A 16,435-nucleotide genomic window follows, 5' to 3' on the forward strand; every position below is an offset into this window, starting at 1 on the left:
ACTATATGGAAGACTATGGGGCGTATTATACTATATGGAGGACTATGAGGAGTGTATTATACTATATGGAGGACTATGGGGAGTGTATTATACTATATGGAGGACTATGGGGCGTATTATACTATATGGAGGACTATGAGGAGTGTATTATACTATATGGAGGACTATGGGGAGTGTATTACACTATATGGAGGACTGTGGTGCGCATTATACTATATGGAGGCCTATGGGGTGTATTATACTAAACAAGCAAAATGCTGCATATTCATCGAGTGATTGGATTGTTTATGCCGGAACAAAAATCATTGTTCTCATCAGCACATTGCTCGGTGTAACCTGCAGATGTGCTGCTGATAACATGATACTGTATGGGGACAGATTGATCTAATAGTGATTGTTTTGTTCCATCATTATTCCTTAGCCGGTGGAAAGAGGCCGGGAAACAAGTGTCGAATGACTTCAATACTGTTGATCACACTTGTTTAGCGGACTGAATTCAGTGCATGTAATTATAACCGAAATGCTTCGGTGTGATGTGCAATATGTTAGCAGGTGGGGCCCCACTTTAAACTTTTACCCAGGGCCGCACTTTGCCTAAAACGGGCTCTGGATATAGCAATCAGTGATCCATTGGTATAGCATTTATTCAGTGGCAATCCATTAGTTTTCAAATAAATGTGGATGATCCAGTGGTTTACCATTTATTTCTGGAGATTCATTAGTTTCCGACTAGTGATGAGCACAAGTGCTCGTTACTCGAGTTTGCCCAGGGTGCCCGTCACCCACAGCTGTTAGCCACAAAATATGCGGGGATTGCCTGACATACATAAGTAATCCCTGCATGTCTGTGACTGTCTAACAGCCGCGAAACATGCGGCCACGGGGACTCGAACATATCACTCATGCACCAGCGAAACTCTGTGCATAGCCGAGCACCCTGGGCAAACTCGAGTAACGAGCACTTTTTTAATTAGATCTATTCATTTGGTGGTGATCCAGTAAATTTCCATTCATTCCAGGTGATCCTGTTGTTTCCTATTCATGGTCTACTGGTTCAGCAACGGTGACAGCAGCGTGGAGGTGACTTCATCCATTGGCGAGTATCAGGGCTGTTTCGGTGTCAGCATCAGGGCTGCGGCGGTGAAGGACCAGGAATGGTGCTTTTCTGCAGAGGCTAAAATATGAGGAGATGAGAGATGGAATATGAGATGGGTGAGAGAAATGGCAGACGGTAGAGTTCAAAATACTAGCAGTCACATCAACTGGCCTAAAGAGGAATGGAGAAACATTTTGTGGACTGATGAAAATAAAATTGTTCTTTTTGGGTCCAACGGCCACAGACAGTTCATCAGACGACCCCCAAACTCTGCATTCAGGCCACAGTACAGTCTGAAGACAGTGAAGCATGGTGGTGAAGCATCATGATATGGACAGGTTTCTCTTACAGTGGTGCCTATTTACCACAGACCAGGGGTCATGGACCAGTTTGCATATATTATAATACTGGAAGAGATCATGTTTGTGGTACGCTGAAGAGGATATGCCCTTGAAATGGGGGTTTCACCAAGACAATGACCCGAAACACACCAGTAAACGAGCAAAATATTGGTTCCAGTCCAACAAAATGGAGGTTATGGAACCAAGACCTTAATCCGATAGAGCAGGGGTCCCCAACCGCCGGTCCGCGGCCCAGCACCGGGCCGCTGCAGTGCCCTTGCCGGTCCGCGGACACAAGGGGAGCCAGGGGCGGTCAGTGGCGTAGCGGGGGCTGGGGCGGCGCGCAGCAATTCTTAAACTGCGTGTAGCGGCGGGCAGGGAGCGATCAAGCAGCTCCGCTGCCTGCAAGAGGGAATAGCAGGAGCGGAGCTGCAAGGACCAGTCCAGCTTCCTGCCCGCCGCCCGCGCTTCCTGTCTCTGACTGACACAGAGAGGAGCGCGCCGCTGCTGTGTCAGAGCGAGGAAGCGCAGGCGATGCTGCGGACAGGTGAGAGGAGAGAGGTGGTGTGTGTATATATAATGTGTGTGTGTATATGTATGTCTGTGTGTGTATATACAATGTGTGTGTGTATGTATGTCTGTCTGTGTGTGTATATACAATGTGTGTGTGTTTATGTATGTCTGTCTGTGTGTGTATATATAATGTGTGTGTGTATATGTATGTCTGTCTGTGTGTGTATATACAATGTGTGTGTGTATGTATGTCTGTCTGTGTATATACAATGTGTGTGTGTTTATGTATGTCTGTCTGTGTGTGTATATATAATGTGTGTGTGTATATGTATGTCTGTCTGTGTGTGTATATACAATGTGTGTGTGTATGTCTGTCTGTTTGTGTATATACAATGTATGTGCATATGTATGTCTGTCTGTGTGTGTATATATAATGTGTGTGTATGTATGTCTGTCTGTGTGTGTATATACAATGTGTGTGTGTATGTATGTCTGTCTGTGTGTGTATATACAATGTGTGTGTGTGTATGTATGTCTGTCTGTGTGTGTATATACAATGTGTGTGTGTATGTCTGTCTGTTTCTGTATATACAATGTGTGTGTGTGTATGTATGTCTGTCTGTGTGTGTATATATAATGTGTGTGTGTATATGTCTGTCTGTCTGTGTGTGTATATACAATGTGTGTGTGTGTATGTATGTCTGTCTGTGTATATACAATGTGTGTGTATGTATGTCTGTCTGTGTGTGTATATATAATGTGTGTGTATGTATGTCTGTCTGTGTGTGTATATACAATGTGTGTGTGTGTGTATTTGTATGTCTGTCTGTGTGTGTATATACAATGTGTGTGTGTGTATATGTATGTCTGTCTGTGTGTGTATATATAATGTGTGTGTATATGTATGTCTGTCTGTGTGTGTATATACAATGTGTGTGTGTATGTATGTCTGTCTGTGTATATACAATGTGTGTGTGTATGTATGTCTGTCTGTTTGTGTATATACAATGTGTGTGTGTGTATGTATGTCTGTCTGTGTGTGTATATATAATGTGTGTGTATGTATGTCTGTCTGTGTATATACAATGTGTGTGTGTGTATATACAATGTGTGTGTGTATATGTATGTCTGTCTGTGTGTGTATATACAATGTGTGTGTATGTATGTCTGTCTGTGTGTGTATATATAGTGTGTGTGTATATGTATGTCTGTCTGTGTGTGTATATATAATGTGTGTGTGTATATGTATGTCTGTGTGTGTATATATAATGTGTGTGTGTATATGTATGTCTGTCTGTGTGTGTATATATAGTGTGTGTGTGTGTATATGTATGTCTGTCTGTGTGTGTATATACAATGTGTGTGTATGTATGTCTGTCTGTGTGTGTATATACAGTGGGGAAAAAAAGTATTTAGTCAGTCAGCAATAGTGCAAGTTCCACCACTTAAAAAGATGAGAGGCGTCTGTAATTTACATCATAGGTAGACCTCAACTATGGGAGACAAACTGAGAAAAAAAAATCCAGAAAATCACATTGTCTGTTTTTTTTTTCATTTTATTTGCATATTATGGTGGAAAATAAGTATTTGGTCAGAAACAAGCAATCAAGATTTCTGGCTCTCACAGACCTGTAACTTCTTCTTTAAGAGTCTCCTCTTTCCTCCACTCATTACCTGTAGTAATGGCACCTGTTTAAACTTGTTATCAGTATAAAAAGACACCTGTGCACACCCTCAAACAGTCTGACTCCAAACTCCACTATGGTGAAAACCAAAGAGCTGTCAAAGGACACCAGAAACAAAATTGTAGCCCTGCACCAGGCTGGGAAGACTGAATCTGCAATAGCCAACCAGCTTGGAGTGAAGAAATCAACTGTGGGAGCAATAATTAGAAAATGGAAGACATACAAGACCACTGATAATCTCCCTCGATCTGGTGCTCCACGCAAAATCAAACCCCGTGGGGTCAGAATGATCACAAGAACGGTGAGCAAAAATCCCAGAACCACGCGGGGGGACCTAGTGAATGAACTGCAGAGAGCTGGGACCAATGTAACAAGGCCTACCATAAGTAACACACTACGCCACCATGGACTCAGATCCTGCAGTGCCAGACGTGTCCCACTGCTTAAGCCTGTACATGTCCGGGCCCGTCTGAAGTTTGCTAGAGAGCATTTGGATGATCCAGAGGAGTTTTGGGAGAATGTCCTATGGTCTGATGAAACCAAACTGGAACTGTTTGGTAGAAACACAACTTGTCGTGTTTGGAGGAAAAAGAATACTGAGTTGCATCCATCAAACACCATACCTACTGTAAAGCATGGTGGTGGAAACATCATGCTTTGGGGCTGTTTCTCTGCAAAGGGGCCAGGACGACTGATCCGGGTACATGAAAGAATGAATGGGGCCATGTATCGTGAGATTTTGAGTGCAAACCTCCTTCCATCAGCAAGGGCATTGAAGATGAAACGTGGCTGGGTCTTTCAACATGACAATGATCCAAAGCACACCGCCAGGGCAACAAAGGAGTGGCTTCGTAAGAAGCATTTCAAGGTCCTGGAGTGGCCTAGCCAGTCTCCAGATCTCAACCCTATAGAAAACCTTTGGAGGGAGTTGAAAGTCTGTGTTGCCAAGCAAAAAGCCAAAAACATCACTGCTCTAGAGGAGATCTGCATGGAGGAATGGGCCAACATACCAACAACAGTGTGTGGCAACCTTGTGAAGACTTACAGAAAACGTTTGACCTCTGTCATTGCCAACAAAGGATATATCACAAAGTATTGAGATGAAATTTTGTTTCTGACCAAATACTTATTTTCCACCATAATATGCAAATAAAATGAAAAAAAAACAGACAATGTGATTTTCTGGATTTTTTTTTCTCAGTTTGTCTCCCATAGTTGAGGTCTACCTATGATGTAAATTACAGACGCCTCTCATCTTTTTAAGTGGTGGGACTTGCACTATTGCTGACTGACTAAATACTTTTTTCCCCACTGTATAATGTGTGTGTGTGTATATGTATGTCTGTCTGTGTGTATATACAATGTGTGTGTGTATGTCTGTCTGTGTGTGTATATACAATGTGTGTGTGTATGTCTGTCTGTATGTGTATATATAATGTGTGTGTGTATATGTATGTCTGTCTGTGTGTGTATATACAATGTGTGTGTATGTATGTCTGTCTGTGTGTGTATATATAATGTGTGTGTGTATATGTATGTCTATCTGTGTGTGTATATACAATGTGTGTGTGTATATGTATGTCTGTCTGTGTGTGTATATATAATGTGTGTGTGTATATGTATGTCTGTCTGTGTGTGTATATATAATGTGTGTGTGTATATGTATGTCTGTCTGTGTGTGTATATACAATGTGTGTGTATGTATGTCTGTCTGTGTGTGTATATATAATGTGTGTGTGTGTATATGTATGTCTGTCTGTGTGTATATACAATGTGTGTGTGTATATGTATGTCTGTCTGTGTGTGTATATACAATGTGTGTGTCTGTATGTCTGTCTGTGTGTATATATAATGTGTGTGTGTGTATATGTATGTCTGTGTATATATAATGTGTGTGTGTATATGTATGTCTGTCTGTGTGTGTATATACAATGTGTGTGTATGTATGTCTGTCTGTGTGTGTATATATAATGTGTGTGTGTATATGTATGTCTATCTGTGTGTGTATATACAATGTGTGTGTGTATATGTATGTCTGTCTGCGTGTGTATATATAATGTGTGTGTGTATATGTATGTCTATCTGTGTGTGTATATACAATATGTGTGTATATGTATGTCTGTCTGTGTATATACAATGTGTGTGTGTATATGTATGTCTGTCTGTGTGTGTATATACAATGTGTGTGTGTGTATATGTATGTCTGTCTGTGTGTGTATATACAATGTGTGTGTGTGTGTATATGTATGTCTGTCTGTGTATATACAATGTGTGTGTATATGTATGTCTGTCTGTGTGTGTATATACAATGTGTGTGTGTATATGTATGTCTGTCTGTGTGTGTATATACAATGTGTGTGTGTGTATATGTATGTCTGTCTGTGTGTGTATATACAATGTGTGTGTGTATATGTATGTCTGTCTGTGTGTGTATATATAATGTGTGTGTATATGTATGTCTGTCTGTGTGTGTATATACAATGTGTGTGTGTATATGTCTGTCTGTCTGTGTGTGTATATACAATGTGTGTGTATGTCTGTCTGTGTGTGTATATACAATATGTGTGTATATGTATGTCTGTCTGTGTATATACAATGTGTGTGTGTATATGTATGTCTGTCTGTGTGTGTATATACAATGTGTGTGTGTGTATATGTATGTCTGTCTGTGTGTGTATATACAATGTGTGTGTGTGTGTATATGTATGTCTGTCTGTGTATATACAATGTGTGTGTATATGTATGTCTGTCTGTGTGTGTATATACAATGTGTGTGTGTATATGTATGTCTGTCTGTGTGTGTATATACAATGTGTGTGTGTGTATATGTATGTCTGTCTGTGTGTGTATATACAATGTGTGTGTGTATATGTATGTCTGTCTGTGTGTGTATATATAATGTGTGTGTATATGTATGTCTGTCTGTGTGTGTATATACAATGTGTGTGTGTATATGTCTGTCTGTCTGTGTGTGTATATACAATGTGTGTGTATGTCTGTCTGTGTGTGTATATACAATGTGTGTGTGTATATGTCTGTCTGTCTGTGTGTGTATATACAATGTGTGTGTGTATATGTATGTCTGTCTGTGTGTGTATATACAATGTGTGTGTGTATATGTATGTCTGTCTGTGTATATACAATGTGTGTGTGTATGTATGTCTGTCTGTGTGTGTATATACAATGTGTGTGTGTATGTATGTCTGTCTGTGTGTGTATATACAATGTGTGTGTGTATGTATGTCTGTCTGTGTGTGTATATATATAATGTGTGTGTATATGTCTGTCTGTCTGTGTGTGTATATATAATGTGTGTGTGTATATGTATGTCTGTCTGTGTGTGTATATATAATGTGTGTGTGTATATGTATGTCTGTCTGTGTGTGTATATACAATGTGTGTGTGTATATGTATGTCTGTCTGTGTGTGTATATATAATGTGTGTGTATATGTATGTCTGTCTGTGTGTGTATATACAATGTGTGTGTATATGTATGTCTGTCTGTGTGTGTATATACAATGTGTGTGTGTATGTATGTCTGTCTGTGTGTGTATATATAATGTGAGTGTGTATATGTATGTCTGTCTGTGTGTCTATATACAATGTGTGTGTATGTATGTCTGTCTGTGTGTGTATATACAATGTGTGTGTGTGTATATGTATGTCTGTCTGTGTGTGTATATACAATGTGTGTGTGTATGTCTGTCTGTGTGTGCATATATAATGTGTGTGTGTATATGTATGTCTGTCTGTGTATATACAATGTGTGTGTGTATGTATGTCTGTCTGTGTGTGTATATATAATGTGTGTGTGTATATGTATGTCTGTCTGTGTATATACAATGTGTGTGTATGTATGTCTGTCTGTGTGTGTATATATAATGTGTGTATATGTATGTCTGTCTGTGTGTGTATATACAATGTGTGTGTGCATATGTATGTCTGTCTGTGTGTGTATATACAATGTGTGTGTGTGTGTATATGTATGTCTGTCTGTGTGTGTGTATGTCTGTCTGTGTGTGTATATATAATGTGTGTGTGTATATGTATGTCTGTCTGTGTGTGTATATACAATGTGTGTGTGTATATGTATGTCTGTCTGTGTGTGTATATACAATGTGTGTGTATATGTATGTATGTCTGTCTGTGTGTGTATATACAATGTGTGTGTATATGTATGTCTGTCTGTGTGTGTATATATAATGTGTGTGTGTATATGTATGTCTGTCTGTGTGTGTATATACAATGTGTGTGTATATGTATGTCTGTCTGTGTGTGTATATACAATGTGTGTGTGTATATGTATGTCTGTCTGTGTGTGTATATACAATGTGTGTGTATATGTATGTCTGTCTGTGTGTGTATATACAATGTGTGTGTGTGTATATGTATGTCTGTCTGTGTGTATATATAATGTGTGTGTGTATATGTATGTCTGTCTGTGTGTGTATATATAATGTGTGTGTGTATGTATGTCTGTCTGTGTGTGTATATACAATGTGTGTGTATATGTATGTCTGTCTGTGTGTGTATATACAATGTGTGTGTGTGTATATGTATGCCTGTCTGTGTGTGTATATATAATGTGTGTGTGTATGTCTGTCTGTCTGTGTGTGTATATGTATGTCTGTCTGTGTGTATATACAATGTGTGTGTATATGTATGTCTGTCTGTGTGTGTATATACAATGTGTGTGTGTGTATATACAATGTGTGTGTGTATATGTATGTCTGTCTGTGTGTGAATATACAATGTGTGTGTGTGTATATACAATGTGTGTGTATATGTATGTCTGTCTGTGTGTGTATATACAATGTGTGTGTGTATATGTATGTCTGTCTGTGTGTGTATATACAATGTGTGTGTGTGTATATGTATGTCTGTCTGTGTGTGAATATACAATGTGTGTGTGTGTATATGTATGTCTGTCTGTGTGTGTATATACAATGTGTGTGTATATGTATGTCTGTCTGTGTGTGAATATACAATGTGTGTGTATATGTATGTCTGTCTGTGTGTGAATATACAATGTGTGTGTATATGTATGTCTGTCTGTGTGTGTATATACAATGTGTGTGTGTATATGTATGTCTGTCTGTGTGTATATACAATGTGTGTGCATATGTATGTCTGTCTGTGTGTATATACAATGTGTGTGTGTATATGTATGTCTGTCTGTGTGTATATACAATGTGTGTGTGTATATGTATGTCTGTCTGTGTGTGTATATACAATGTGTGTGTGTGTATATGTATGTCTGTCTGTGTGTGTATATATAATGTGTGTGTGTGTATATGTATGTCTGTCTGTGTGTGTATATATAATGTGTGTGTATATGTATGTCTGTCTGTGTGTGTATATACAATGTGTGTGTATGTATGTCTGTCTGTGTGTGTATATATAATGTGTGTATATGTATGTCTGTCTGTGTGTGTATATACAATGTGTGTGTGTATATGTATATCTGTCTGTGTGTGTATATACAATGTGTGTGTGTGTGTATATGTATGTCTGTCTGTGTGTATATACAATGTGTGTGTGTATATGTATGTCTGTCTGTGTGTGTATATACAATGTGTGTGTGTGTATATGTATGTCTGTCTGTGTGTGTATATACAATGTGTGTGTATATGTATGTATGTCTGTCTGTGTGTGTATATACAATGTGTGTGTATATGTATGTCTGTCTGTGTGTGTATATATAATGTGTGTGTGTATATGTATGTCTGTCTGTGTGTGTATATACAATGTGTGTGTGTGTATATGTATGTCTGTCTGTGTGTGTATATACAATGTGTGTGTATATGTATGTCTGTCTGTGTGTGTATATACAATGTGTGTGTGTATATGTATGTCTGTCTGTGTGTGTATATACAATGTGTATGTGTGTATATGTATGTCTGTCTGTGTGTGTATATACAATGTGTGTGTGTATATGTATGTCTGTCTGTGTGTGTATATACAATGTGTGTGTGTGTGTATATGTATGTCTGTCTGTGTGTGTATATACAATGTGTGTGTGTGTATATGTATGTCTGTCTGTGTGTATATATAATGTGTGTGTATATGTATGTCTGTCTGTGTGTGTATATATAATGTGTGTATGTATGTATATCTGTCTGTGTATATACAATGTGTGTGTGTATATGTATGTCTGTCTGTGTGTGTATATACAATGTGTGTGTGTATATGTATGTCTGTCTGTGTGTGTATATATAATGTGTGTGTGTATGTCTGTCTGTCTGTGTGTGTATATGTATGTCTGTCTGTGTGTATATACAATGTGTGTGTGTATATGTATGTCTGTCTGTGTGTGAATATACAATGTGTGTGTGTGTATACAATGTGTGTGTGTATATGTATGTCTGTCTGTGTGTGTATATACAATGTGTGTGTGTATATGTATGTCTGTCTGTGTGTGTATATACAATGTGTGTGTGTGTATATGTATGTCTGTCTGTGTGTGAATATACAATGTATGTGTGTGTATATGTATGTCTGTCTGTGTGTGTATATACAATGTGTGTGTATATGTATGTCTGTCTGTGTGTGAATATACAATGTGTGTGTATATGTATGTCTGTCTGTGTGTGTATATACAATGTGTGTGTATATGTATGTCTGTCTGTGTGTGTATATACAATGTGTGTGCATATGTATGTCTGTCTGTATGTGTATATACAATGTGTGTGTATATGTATGTCTGTCTGTGTGTGTATATATAATGTGTGTGTGTATATGTATGTCTGTCTGTGTGTGTATATACAATGTGTGTGTATGTATGTCTGTCTGTGTGTGTATATATAATGTGTGTGTGTATATGTATGTCTGTCTGTGTGTGTATATATAATGTATGTGTGTGTATATGTATGTCTGTCTGTGTGTGTATATACAATGTGTGTGTATGTATGTCTGTCTGTGTGTGTATATATAATGTGTGTATATGTATGTCTGTCTGTGTGTGTATATACAATGTGTGTGTGTATATGTATGTCTGTCTGTGTGTATATACAATGTGTGTGTGTATATGTATGTCTGTCTGTGTGTGAATATACAATGTGTGTGTATATGTATGTCTGTCTGTGTGTGTATATACAATGTGTGTGTATATGTATGTCTGTCTGTGTGTGAATATACAATGTGTGTGTATATGTATGTCTGTCTGTGTGTGAATATACAATGTGTGTGTGTATATGTATGTCTGTCTGTGTGTGTATATACAATGTGTGTGTGTATATGTATGTCTGTCTGTGTGTGTATATACAATGTGTGTGCATATGTATGTCTGTCTGTGTGTGTATATACAATGTGTGTGTGTATATGTATGTCTGTCTGTGTGTATATACAATGTGTGTGTGTATATGTATGTCTGTCTGTGTGTGTATATACAATGTGTGTGTGTGTATATGTATGTCTGTCTGTGTGTGTATATATAATGTGTGTGTGTGTATATGTATGTCTGTCTGTGTGTGTGTATATATAATGTGTGTATATGTATGTCTGTCTGTGTGTGTATATATAATGTGTGTATATGTATGTCTGTCTGTGTGTGTATATACAATGTGTGTGTGTATATGTATATCTGTCTGTGTGTGTATATACAATGTGTGTGTGTATATGTATGTCTGTCTGTGTGTATATACAATGTGTGTGTGTGTATATGTATGTCTGTCTGTGTGTGTATATATAATGTGTGTGTGTATATGTATGTCTGTCTGTGTGTGTATATACAATGTGTGTGTATATGTATGTCTGTCTGTGTGTGTATATACAATGTGTGTGTGTATATGTATGTCTGTCTGTGTGTGTATATACAATGTGTATGTGTGTATATGTATGTCTGTCTGTGTGTGTATATACAATGTGTGTGTGTATATGTATGTCTGTCTGTGTGTGTATATACAATGTGTGTGTGTGTATATGTATGTCTGTCTGTGTGTGTATATACAATGTGTGTGTGTGTATATGTATGTCTGTCTGTGTGTATATATAATGTGTGTGTATATGTATGTCTGTCTGTGTGTGTATATATAATGTGTGTGTGTATGTATATCTGTCTGTGTGTGTATATACAATGTGTGTGTGTATATGTATGTCTGTCTGTGTGTGTATATACAATGTGTGTGTGTGTGTATATGTATGTCTGTCTGTGTGTGTATATATAATGTGTGTGTGTATGTCTGTGTGTGTATATGTATGTCTGTCTGTGTGTATATACAATGTGTGTGTGTATATGTATGTCTGTCTGTGTGTGTATATACAATGTGTGTGTGTGTGTATATACAATGTGTGTGTATATGTATGTCTGTCTGTGTGTGAATATACAATGTGTGTGTGTGTATATACAATGTGTGTGTGTATATGTATGTCTGTCTGTGTGTGTATATACAATGTGTGTGTGTATATGTATGTCTGTCTGTGTGTGTATATACAATGTGTGTGTGTGTATATGTATGTCTGTCTGTGTGTGAATATACAATGTATGTGTGTGTATATGTATGTCTGTCTGTGTGTGTATATACAATGTGTGTGTATATGTATGTCTGTCTGTGTGTGTGTGAATATACAATGTGTGTGTATATGTATGTCTGTCTGTGTGTGAATATACAATGTGTGTGTATATGTATGTCTGTCTGTGTGTGTATATACAATGTGTGTGTATATGTATGTCTGTCTGTGTGTGTATATACAATGTGTGTGCATATGTATGTCTGTCTGTGTGTGTATATACAATGTGTGTGTATATGTATGTCTGTCTGTGTGTGTATATACAATGTGTGTGTATATGTATGTCTGTCTGTATGTGTATATACAATGTGTGTGTATATGTATGTCTGTCTGTGTGTGTATATATAATGTGTGTGTGTATATGTATGTCTGTCTGTGTGTGTATATATAATGTGTGTGTGTATATGTATGTCTGTCTGTGTGTGTATATACAATGTGTGTGTATGTATGTCTGTCTGTGTATATATAATATGTGTATATGTATGTCTGTCTGTGTGTGTATATACAATGTGTGTGTGTATATGTATGTCTGTCTGTGTGTGTATATACAATGTGTGTGTGTGTGTATATGTATGTCTGTCTGTGTGTGTGTATATACAATGTGTGTGTGTATGTCTGTCTGTGTGTGTATATATAATGTGTGTGTGTATATGTATGTCTGTCTGTGTGTGTATATACAATGTGTGTGTCTGTATATGTATGTCTGTCTGTGTGTATATACAATGTGTGTGTATATGTATGTCTGTCTGTGTGTGTATATACAATGTGTGTGTATATGTATGTCTGTCTGTGTGTGTATATACAATGTGTGTGTGTATATGTATGTCTGTCTGTGTGTGTATATACAATGTGTGTGTGTGTATATGTATGTCTGTCTGTGTGTGTATATACAATGTGTGTGTGTGTATATGTATGTCTGTCTGTGTGTATATATAATGTGTGTGTGTATATGTATGTCTGTCTGTGTGTGTATATATAATGTGTGTGTGTATGTATGTCTGTCTGTGTGTGTATATACAATGTGTGTGTGTATATGTATGTCTGTCTGTGTGTGTATATACAATGTGTGTGTGTGTATATGTATGTCTGTCTGTGTGTATATACAATGTGTGTGTGTGTGTATATGTATGTCTGTTTGTGTGTATATATAATGTGTGTGTGTATATGTATGTCTGTCTGTGTGTGTATATATAATGTGTGTGTGTGTATGTATGTCTGTCTGTGTGTGTATATACAATGTGTGTGTGTATATGTATGTCTGTCTGTGTGTGTATATACAATGTGTGTGTGTATATGTATGTCTGTCTGTGTGTGTATATACAATGTGTGTGTGTGTATATGTATGTCTGTCTGTGTGTGTATATACAATGTGTGTGTGTGTATATGTATGTCTGTCTGTGTGTATATATAATGTGTGTGTATATGTATGTCTGTCTGTGTGTGTATATATAATGTGTGTGTGTATGTATGTCTGTCTGTGTGTGTATATACAATGTGTGTGTGTATATGTATGTCTGTCTGTGTGTGTATATACAATGTGTGTGTGTGTATATGTATGTCTGTCTGTGTGTGTATATATAATGTGTGTGTGTATGTCTGTCTGTCTGTGTGTGTATATGTATGTCTGTCTGTGTGTATATACAATGTGTGTGTGTATATGTATGTCTGTCTGTGTGTGTATATACAATGTGTGTGTGTGTATATACAATGTGTGTGTGTATATGTATGTCTGTCTGTGTGTGAATATACAATGTGTGTGTGTATATACAATGTGTGTGTATATGTATGTCTGTCTGTGTGTGTATATACAATGTGTGTGTATATGTATGTCTGTCTGTGTGTGAATATACAATGTGTGTGTGTATATGTATGTCTGTCTGTGTGTGTATATACAATGTGTGTGTGTATATGTATGTCTGTCTGTGTATGTATATACAATGTGTGTGCATATGTATGTCTGTCTGTGTGTGTATATACAATGTGTGTGTGTATATGTATGTCTGTCTGTGTGTGTATATACAATGTGTGTGTGTGTATATGTATGTCTGTCTGTGTGTGTATATACAATGTGTGTGTATATGTATGTCTGTCTGTGTGTGTATATACAATGTGTGTGTGTATATGTATGTCTGTCTGTGTGTGTATATACAATGTGTGTGTATATGTATGTCTGTCTGTGTGTGTATATACAATGTGTGTGTGTATATGTATGTCTGTCTGTGTGTGAATATACAATGTGTGTGTGTGTATATGTATGTCTGTCTGTGTGTGTATATACAATGTGTGTGTATATGTATGTCTGTCTGTGTGTGAATATTCAATGTGTGTGTATATGTATGTCTGTCTGTGTGTGAATATACAATGTGTGTGTGTATATGTATGTCTGTCTGTGTGTGTATATACAATGTGTTGGTGTATATGTATGTCTGTCTGTGTGTGTATATACAATGTGTGTGCATATGTATGTCTGTCTGTGTGTGTATATACAATGTGTGTGTGTATATGTATGTCTGTCTGTGTGTGTATATACAATGTGTGTGTGTGTATATGTATGTCTGTCTGTGTGTGTATATACAATGTGTGTGTGTGTATATGTATGTCTGTCTGTGTGTGTATATACAATGTGTGTGCATATGTATGTCTGTCTGTGTGTGTATATACAATGTGTGTGTATATGTATGTCTGTCTGTGTGTGTATATACAATGTGTGTGTGTGTATATGTATGTCTGTCTGTGTGTGTATATACAATGTGTGTGTGTGTATATGTATGTCTGTCTGTGTGTGTATATACAATGTGTGTGTATATGTATGTCTGTCTGTGTGTGTATATACAATGTGTGTGTATATGTATGTCTGTCTGTGTGTGTATATACAATGTGTGTATATGTATGTCTGTCTGTGTGTGTATATACAATGTGTGTGTGTATATGTCTGTCTGTCTGTGTGTATATACAATGTGTGTGTATATGTATGTCTGTCTGTGTGTATATACAATGTGTGTGTGTGTATATGTATGTCTGTCTGTGTGTGTATATACAATGTGTGTGTGTATATATATGTCTGTCTGTGTGTGTATATACAATGTGTGTGTGTGTGTATATGTATGTCTGTCTGTGTGTGTGTATATACAATGTGTGTGTGTATGTCTGTCTGTGTGTGTATATATAATGTGTGTGTGTATATATGTATGTCTGTCTGTGTGTGTATATACAATGTGTGTGTCTGTATATGTATGTCTGTCTGTGTGTATATACAATGTGTGTGTATATGTATGTCTGTCTGTGTGTGTATATACAATGTGTGTGTGTATATGTATGTCTGTCTGTGTGTGTATATACAATGTGTGTGTGTATATGTATGTCTGTCTGTGTGTGTATATACAATGTGTGTGTGTGTATATGTATGTCTGTCTGTGTGTGTATATACAATGTGTGTATATGTATGTCTGTCTGTGTGTATATATAATGTGTGTGTGTATATGTATGTCTGTCTGTGTGTGTATATATAATGTGTGTGTGTATGTATGTCTGTCTGTGTGTGTATATACAATGTGTGTGTGTATATGTATGTCTGTCTGTGTGTGTATATACAATGTGTGTGTGTATATGTATGTCTGTCTGTGTGTGTATATACAATGTGTGTGTGTGTATATGTATGTCTGTCTGTGTGTATATATAATGTGTGTGTGTATATATGTATGTCTGTCTGTGTGTGTATATACAATGTGTGTGTGTGTATATGTATGTCTGTCTGTGTGTGTATATACAATGTGTGTGTGTGTATATGTATGTCTGTCTGTGTGTGTATATACAATGTGTGTGTATATGTATGTCTGTCTGTGTGTATATATAATGTGTGTGTGTGTATGTATGTCTGTCTGTGTGTGTATATATAATGTGTGTGTGTATGTATGTCTGTCTGTGTGTGTATATACAATGTGTGTGTGTGTATATACAATGTGTGTGTGTATATGTATGTCTGTCTGTGTGTGAATATACAATGTGTGTGTGTGTATATACAATGTGTGTGTATATGTATGTCTGTCTGTGTGTGTATATACAATGTGTGTGTGTGTATATGTATGTCTGTCTGTGTGTGAATATACAATGTGTGTGTGTATATGTATGTCTGTCTGTGTGTGTATATACAATGTGTGTGTATATGTATGTCTGTCTGTGTGTGAATATACAATGTGTGTGTGTATATGTATGTCTGTCTGTGTGTGTATATACAATGTGTGTGTATATGTATGTCTGTCTGTGTGTGTATATACAATGTGTGTGCATATGT

General features: G+C 36.9%; 1 long non-coding RNA gene across 1 annotated transcript in view; it reads right to left on the reverse strand.

Annotated features, from left to right (window-relative positions):
• Window positions 1-1,079: 1,079 nt before the first annotated feature.
• LOC141099331 (uncharacterized) overlaps window positions 1,080-16,435 on the reverse strand; it is a 31,145-nt gene continuing 15,789 nt past the window's right edge. Inside the window, exon 3 of the long non-coding RNA XR_012234474.1 lies at window positions 1,080-1,174. This is a non-coding gene — a long non-coding RNA (uncharacterized lncRNA). The remainder of the gene's footprint in view (window positions 1,175-16,435) is intronic.

Source organism: Dendrobates tinctorius, unplaced genomic scaffold (genome assembly GCF_039654945.1).
Source record: "Dendrobates tinctorius isolate UK_male_01 unplaced genomic scaffold, ASM3965494v1 ptg000099l, whole genome shotgun sequence".
In the NCBI taxonomy this organism is placed as follows: domain Eukaryota; kingdom Metazoa; phylum Chordata; class Amphibia; order Anura; family Dendrobatidae; genus Dendrobates; species Dendrobates tinctorius.